The sequence below is a fragment of the Schistocerca nitens genome, chromosome 11 (assembly GCF_023898315.1).
Source record: "Schistocerca nitens isolate TAMUIC-IGC-003100 chromosome 11, iqSchNite1.1, whole genome shotgun sequence".
NCBI classification, from domain to species: Eukaryota; Metazoa; Arthropoda; class Insecta; order Orthoptera; family Acrididae; genus Schistocerca; species Schistocerca nitens.
In genome coordinates this window covers 98139778-98148519 of record NC_064624.1, presented here as the reverse complement: position 1 = coordinate 98148519, position 8742 = coordinate 98139778, and the positions used below count along the sequence as shown (strand labels likewise).

The 8742-nt window shown below is 37.0% G+C and overlaps 1 long non-coding RNA gene across 1 annotated transcript; it reads right to left on the bottom strand.

The window, feature by feature from the left end:
• Positions 1–5308: 5308 nt before the first annotated feature.
• Positions 5309–8214, bottom strand: LOC126212923 (uncharacterized). The gene is made up of 3 exons (XR_007541003.1): positions 8144–8214; positions 5479–5549; positions 5309–5357 (listed from the first exon to the last, which is right to left on the bottom strand). It is a non-coding gene; the product is annotated as an uncharacterized LOC126212923 (long non-coding RNA).
• Between the last annotated feature and the right edge of the window lie 528 nt (positions 8215–8742).

The window sequence follows — 8742 nt, the reverse complement described above, 5'->3', positions numbered from 1 at the left end:
CCCCGTGACGTAAGGTTCTATAATCCCATAACATATAAAGACATGCATATCGAAAAGATTGACAGTGTTAAATTTCTGGGATTATAACTCGATAATAAATTCGGAAGGGCTTACCACAGAATTGCTAAAGCTCCTAAACAAATCTGTATTTGCAGTTAGAATGGTGTCAGATGTAGGAGACAAATGTAAAAAAGTTAACATACTATTTTTATTCTGTTATGTCATAAGGGATCATATTCTGGGGTAACTCTTCAACGGAGCAAAAGTATTTAGCATGTAAAAGCATGTAGGCCTAAAAAAAATCGTTTGTGGTATAAATTCAAGAACACCATGTAGAAACCTGTTCAAGGAACTTCATATTCTAACCACTGCTTTATAGTATATTTATTCTTTAATGAAATTTGTTGCAAGTATTTCCAACCAATAGCACAATACATAGTATCAATACTAGGAATAAGAACAGCTATCTACATAAAGATCTAAAATCACTTACCTTGACCAGAAAGGGGTTCAACGTTCAAGAACACACATTTTCAATAAAATTCCAGCAACCATTAAAAACTTTGTTTCAGATAAAGCACAGTTTGAAAGACTTTTTGATAGGCAACTCCTACTTTATAGATCTTAACAGGGACTGTTAGACCAGCTTAAGTAAAAATTCTGCTACCAGCATATTTCAGTTTTGACAGCACTTGGTCACAACAGTCAAGATCAGGTATTCTGTGTGTGATAAATTTATTAAAAGTGCATAACTATGTTTTGTTCTGGCAGTATATTAATACTGTACATATTAGCAGCTCCAGTTTACTGCAATATGTTCACATATTTTGACAATCTCGTGACCGATGACAACGGTGGTAAGTTTTATATTCAAATGCTTTATGTTATACTTTGACATGTTGCACAGCCATGAGAATCATCTCATTTTTGGGTCCCTGGGACAAAAACAAGTTAATCTAATCTACAGTGAGGGCTTTGATTTTGTGGTGGGAGAATGACTAATGCATATGTCCAAGCCTTCAGTTTGTTGTGTATCTGTCATGTTTGGCATTATTGTATACAGAATTCCAGTGCTGAATGATTGATTAACAACTCATAAGGCTTAATGTCTCAAATGTCATTACAATACCTTTTCACTCTTTTTATACAATTCTTCTTTGGATATCCAGATTGTGAGAGTTTGAATTAATGGTATTGTGTAGGTAATACAAATTTGCAGTAAGTTTTCAGAAATCTGATCTTGACTGTTGCAGTAAAGTGCTGTAAAAACTGAAATAATACTTTTTACTTAAGTTACTCTACCAGTCCCTGTTAAGATATTCATCTATAGGAAATACAAAATGTCCTTTCCTGGGGAATGCTTTACCTGTGGATTCCACGTTTTGCTTTTTTTCTGTGTCACACGAGGCAATAACACGAATCCTTTCGAAACACTTCATCTGTCAATGCCAGCTGCCTGCTTTGATCTTTTTGCAGTTTAATATCATGACAGTTAACTGTCTGAATAGGTAAGACTAATTCATGAACAAGACAAGATGAGCACTCAAAATGAAGGGCTAAGTCTTGCATATAACAACCTCAACATAGCAATGAGTGCACCTAACAGAGTTTTTCAGTATTGCTTAACATAATAGAAAATGAACTGACTTGAGCTCTTTGAAAACAAAACAGCATATTTTATTCAAAAACGTTCATGTGGTATGCACAAGTGCTAATAGGCCCAAATGTAAGTAAATCTACACTTTAATTTAAATACACTGACAAAGTGTCTGACGTGATTATTGTTGTAAGCATATTGTATTCATGCCTAATATACCTCCGTGAAATGCTTCAATTGCAATACCTATGTTTGAAGTGTACACTGGACAATGTTCCCGCATAAAAGTGATATGCTCCAAACTATGTATAAAATGTTTCAAAGTCAATGGCCAAAAACTAATTAAATGAAAGAAAGCCTATTTGCAGTGGATGTGTACAAATTGAGAAAACTCATTTTTCTGTCGCTAATGCCACAAAGCTAAGTCTCACCAAATTACATAAGTTTCTTTGTATTCAATTTGACCTAATACAGCACTGGCACTTTTTCATCATGATGCTACCAAGCATTAGTGATGGGGTGTACTTGGAGAAGATACTCAACTATGTTCCATTTTTAGATCACCGCCAATACTCAAGGCATTTCAGTAAGTTTAAAATCCCTAGAAAGTATTAACATGTTGCATACACACTACTACACTTCATAGCTTTCCATACTATGTATGAGACAGCAAGTGTTTGTGCTCACAGTAGTGCCACAAATTTTGACATTTCTTGAGAAGGTAGGAGATGTGATACATGTATCACTTGAGATGAGTTTCCTATTCTGCCCCAAAATTAAAATATATATTACAGGATTACTGCACAGCTGTTTAATTTCTGTATGTTCTATGTAAGACACCTATGTTCATGAGACAGTAATATCACCTCAACAAAGACATCACCATGCCACATGAGAGATTACCTTATTTGTACATAAAATATATCCTAAAATGGTAGTAAGTGCTCGTCTTTGAGCTCATGGGTTTTCAACAAATTACTTAAAGAGTACAGGGAACAAAAAGAAGATAAGTTAAAATAAAAAATGGTAACCAACACAAATGTATGTACATGTGAGATGATCAATTTTATTCTGACTTTTCCACAATGATATGGAACACTTAAAACATTGCAGCATTATAAAGGGAATGAATAAATAGTTAACATGTCAGAGACTGAGCAGAAACTCAGATTGGAAATGGCAGGTAATCTGCCATGGCCTATTCAGTGGAACCAACAAAAGTATTTGCCTAAAGGAATTTAGGGAACCCACAAAATGTAAATCAGGATGTTCAAACAGGCGAAGGATCCCAATGCACCTGAATGGAAATTCGGTGCCATAACCACTCTGCAATTTTCTCAGTAATTTAACATGTGACCACAAATACAAATGTATAAACTTTTTTATTTCATCCAAGAATATCTCAACATAACACAAAAAACATCAATAATTCAAAATATGGGTATACACACAATGTTTAAAGGATCTCTTTAAGGGCAGGACAGGTGGTCAGCCGTGGCCTTGATGAAGGAACCATCCCGGCATTTGCCCTAGCGATCCTGGAAAACCCAAATCAGGATGGCCAGACAGAGCGAACCCCATCCTCCCGAATATGAGGTCAGTGCTGTTAATAGCTACACTGCCTCATTCGGTTGTTACCTATTATACAATGTTCTGATTTACATGAAAATAGATCTTACAACTAGCAAAAATAATGATTAAATATATACACAATTACATATGCAATTACACTTTAACATTGTTCTTTATCACTTTACACAAACAGACCACACAACACTTTGTTCACGGAATTTCAATAAACTGCCAGAGGCTGCTTCAGCAGTTGCTGCATATATGAGTAGTTATCTGCAACAGAAGAACAGGAAACAAACAGCAGAAATATCCTTGTCTAAAGACACTTTAGAAACAACATAAAAACTTGCAGCAACTACTTAGCTGACTCACATTAGTAGTAAACATATTCACTTAAGGCATGTCTACAATTAATTTAATATGTTCTTCAAACTTCTATATGTATGCTGATAACACTACACTGTAGAGTGTGACCACAATGAAACTAACAATGTAAGAGATATCTTCTACACAAATTCTGGGATGTTAACATCTGAATAGCTGTTCTCTGCAAAACTGTTTTTTATAGTTGGAGGGTCCAGCATGTGAAGCAAGATACTTAAACTTGTTAAAGACTTACTGAAATTTATGATTTGATGCAGTTTTAGATTTGAAGTTAACATTTAAATACCTCAGATAATGACTGACTTTTTCAGTAAACAAAATGTCCATGAAAGCATCTAATAATAATTCCATGTCCCACAATGTAATTTTAGTTTTTAAAGAGTAGAGCCCCTCCACACTGCCACTAGCAAAAGTTCTACAATCACTTCTGCATTGATTAGTTTTTTAATCAATACAGGTCCATCAGGAGATAGAAAATGGATGAAAAATGTAACAAGAATTGAGATTTTAAGGGCAGAGGGCAAAACATGTCATGGCAAGCACCAAGGGGTAAAAATCCTCCACAACTGTTGGACAGGTAGTAAGAGCAGTAGCGGATTTCTTGCTGTCTGCAGCAGATCATGCAAGGGTAGGTCACATTAGTAAGTGGGTACCATGCAGTTTGATACTAGTGTTATAACCACCTGCACATCAGTACAAATGTATGTTGGAGCACATCAGGCTACAGTGGGGAAGGCCAGTTGCACCCTTTCTGTACTCCAACCTACTTACATTTAATGCCCGATTTAATAAAAATTATACTCTTCCATTTCTGGCACCCTTTCGAGAATACAAACTAGCAAAATTATGAGAATTTGTTGTGTTCCACCATAAACATAGGAAAACTTCCGTGTTTTGCAAATGAAATTTAGTATTGAGCACAGGATGTTTCACCAATTCACGTTTGGCATTTTCAGTGGTTTTCCTTTTGGTCCTATTCAAGAAACATTTCTTCCAGTAAATATTTCTCAGCAGGTAACCTATACTGCAAGTTTGCAAAGGCTGAAGTGTTGTTATCATTACAATAAAACAATTTCAGTTAACATCTGAGGAAAATAGCAGCATATATTAACAATAATATACGGGTTAGTGTTAACACACATGAAACCAGTGTCAGTATCATTTTAAGAAACTTGAAATTCAAAATAATTGAATGTCAGAATGGGTGCTACAGCTAATAATTTTTAAGTAAAGCAGAAAACAAAATGCTACTGTACTTACAAACTTTGAGGTGCCACATGCCTTGACACAGGCTACCAATAACCTAATAGTATTTTTGACATCTCATGCCTCACAGGTACTTAACTGGATTGCAATCTGGTGATTGCTGCTATCAACATGAAAGATAATATAGTTGTATCCAGTGACCAAATTTCAAAGCCGATACTGAAATTAAGTTCTAAGTTACAAATTCCAGTATTTACATATACATCACTGGTAATCCATTCATGTGTCATAACATTAACCTCAGTGCAAATTTACCTCCATTTTAAGCGAAAGGTCAAGTTTGCCATTGTATGCAAAACACTATTACCTTATACTTCAAGTTTACCGCTATAGGACTGTGTAACATTTGCTGCTGCTGGAAGACTATCGGAGCCATAACTGGAACAAAGCGCTCCGAGTTACCACCTGCCAATATATACAAAACTTCAATTTTAAACTGAAGGTGAAATATGTCATATGTATCCAAACCACTACCACATTATTCTTCAAGCTTCTCACATTATAGCTGTGTGACGTCTGCTGCTGCTGACTTCTGGAGCTGTAACAGAAACAAAGAGCTTTGAGTTACCATTTGCCAGTATACTCTTAAGGACTGTAACTGTACCTTCATTTTAAGTGAAAGGTGAAATTTCCCACACATGTCTCCAAACCACTAGTACCTTATTCTACAAGTTTCCCATTTTATAACTGTGTGACATCTGCTGCTGGTGACTGACTTCTGGAGCTATAACTGGAACAAAGTGCTCTGACTTACTGACCGACAATATACATTAACACTCTAAGCGCCAAGCCCGTAAAATTTACGGGCCTGGGATCGCGCGAAAATCACCAAGCCCGTAAAATTTACGGGCCGCTACATTTAATTTCATTCAAAACACTGCAACGTTATTTCTACGGGTTTGGCCAGCGCTATACGTTTTTCAGATGTTTATTAACAAAATGCGTCCATAGATGTCACGGCAGCGCTGTAATTCATGTTAAAACTTATCTTTGCGTTCTCAGTCTGTATATCATTCAGTTGTTTGTCATCATGTTTCGGCGCGGTTTATCAGACGCAGAAATTGCGGATTTGATCAATCATAGCGACACTCTGGATAATGTAGAGAGTGATTCAGACGATTCTGAATGCAATGGTGTGTTTGAAGGTACGTATTTCCGAATTTTCCACGTAATTGTGCAGTACGCACATATCTGTTGAACATGTGTAAACGATGTATGTAGTTACACATAATGTGATATTCTTTTTAGAAGACGAGATTGATGACAGTTTGTCTTCAGATGAAGACGAGAATGATGTTGAAGGTGTTGCTTCAAATCCAGCAGCTGTGCCGTATCCGAAAGACAGTGAGTGGACTGCAGTTGACACCTACCGACCTCTGCCTGTCAACACGACACCCAGGCAGATACTAGTGGATATTGATGAGTCGAGTTCTGTACTGGATTGCAGTAAAGTGTTCCTTACTGACAGTGACGTAAATGAACTCAAGAGACAGACAAATTTGTATGCATCACAGACAATACAGAAGAAAAGAAGAGGAAATAATCTGAAGCCCCATTCAGTTTTGAGTTCGTGGAAGCCAGTGACTATAAGTGAGATGAGGCGTTTCTTGGGTATTATTTTCCACATGTGTGTTTCGAAAAAGCCAAAAATTGCGGACCATTGGAGCACTAATCCTGTTCTTAGTTGTAACTTTTGTCCCCATGTCATGAGCCGTTTGCGTTTCACTCAGATACTGTCATGCTTGCATCTTGTTGACAATTCAAATCAGAAAAAACCAGGCGAAGATGGATTTCATCCACTTTACAAAGTTTTGCCATATTATAATAATTTGAAGGAGCGATGTATCCAGGCATATCGTCCCTCAGAAAAAGTGACAATTGATGAAGGAATTTGCCCATTTCGAGGTCGTGTGAGTTTCCGTGTTTACATGCAAAATAAGCCTCATAAGTATGGACTGAAAGTATATGCTGTTGCTGAAGCCAGTAGTGGCTATGTTGTAAATTTTGAAGTTTATGCTGGTAAGCATATTGTTGACAATTCTTCGTCTGCGGTTATTTTGCGATTGTTGTCTGACAGCAGCTTGCTGAACAAAGGCCACACTGTGTATTTAGATCGATTTTATTCCAGTCCAGAGCTATTTCAGCAACTGGCAGAGAAAGGCACTGGAGCTGTTGGTACTGTGAACAAATCCAGGAAAGGATTGCCTAAAGATTTAGTATCTGCTAAGCTGAAAAAGGGCGAAATGTCTTTTCGGCGTAAAGATAATGTATTGGCAATGAAGTGGAAAGATAAGAGAGATGTGTATACATTGTCTACAAGGCATCAAGCAACATTTGGTACGCATACTAAGAGAAATGGGTCTGTAGTATTGAAACCACTTCAGGTACTTGATTACAACCTCAATAAAATTGGAGTGGATATTGGAGACCAACGCCTGCAGTACAATCCGTTCCAGCACAGAACTGTGAAATGGTGGCGAAAATTATATTTCCATTTGCTGCTTATGGGAGTATCAAATGCATTTTGGCTGTACAATGCAGTGCACAGGAAGAATATTACAATAACAGACTTTATAACAGTGCTTGCAGTTCAGCTTGTTGAAGACGACACACTTGAATTCATTCCAAGAAATGAAGGAACTGTAGGTCGGCTAACAAAGAGACATTTTTTGCAGCACATACCTGCAACTACTAAGAAGTATGCTGCTCGTGTGTGTCACGTGTGCAGTTCCAGGAGCAAGAAACAGAGTGGCAAGGCTTCTCGCAAAGAGACACGATACGAATGTGAACAGTGTGGCGTTGCACTCTGCCTGGAACCTTGCTTTAAAATTTTCCACACTAAAAAACAATATGATTCTGTGTGAAATTTATATGTAATACTGTATACTATCAGAAACATGTAATGTAGTGCCACAATTTTGGTTAAAAATAAATCACAATTGTATTCCCTTATTCGTATGACTTTTTCTAAATTCTTAAAACATCTAAGTGATTTCTATAACTGTACCTTAAAGCTGTGCATTGTAAAGTAGTTTCTTTCACTCAGAATTAAAGTAGAAATGTGCAGCTTCAAGATGGTACCAAATTTGCCACAATCCAAACAGTAGATTTGATGCAGTAATTTTTTTAATATTGGTAAAATTGCCCGGTTTCTAGGGACGGGTGCATAAAATAGGCCTGGTACAGAGAGTGTTAAACACTTCAACACAAAACCACTAGTACTCTTTTAATGTAGCATAACAAATATATGCTATGCCCTACAGTTATATCTCCATTTTAAGGGGGAGATCAAATCTGCCAAAAATGTACCCAAACTAGACTTACCTTACTGTTATAATATCCCAAGTATTAAACGGAGACTCATCTGCTGGTGTTGGTGTGCCTCTCGAATCGACTACTGAAACAAACATCTAAGATAAGAAAAGCATATTTTGGGGTATAAATCACCAGTAATCTCTCATTAAATACAATAAATAACACGTACCCTGTAACAGGAAATTCAGGAGTTAGTACTGTCCATATTTAGAAATATAAGTTTTTCAACTTTGGACGCCTTCAGCCGTGTGCGCCTTTCATTTATAATGATACCAGTTTTAGAAAATATTCTTTCGCATGGCACAGAAGTGGCCACTATGTTGAATTTTTCCCTCACCACTTTAGACATATTTGGGAAAATATATTGATTTTCACGCCACCATGCCAGTGGGTCCTCACTTCTACTAATAACTGGGCTGTCCATGTACCTTTGTACTTCCACAATAGCAGCTGACTGAGGAGTGCCCCGGGGCTGTGTTGATTTTACAATTGCACCATAGACACCCCATACTGACAAGGGATCAGTGGTGGTTGAAGTTGACACAGTTTCATGGCTCTGGCCTGTGTTTGTCAGTCTTCTGTCACCCATCTTTTGTGCTACTAGTTCA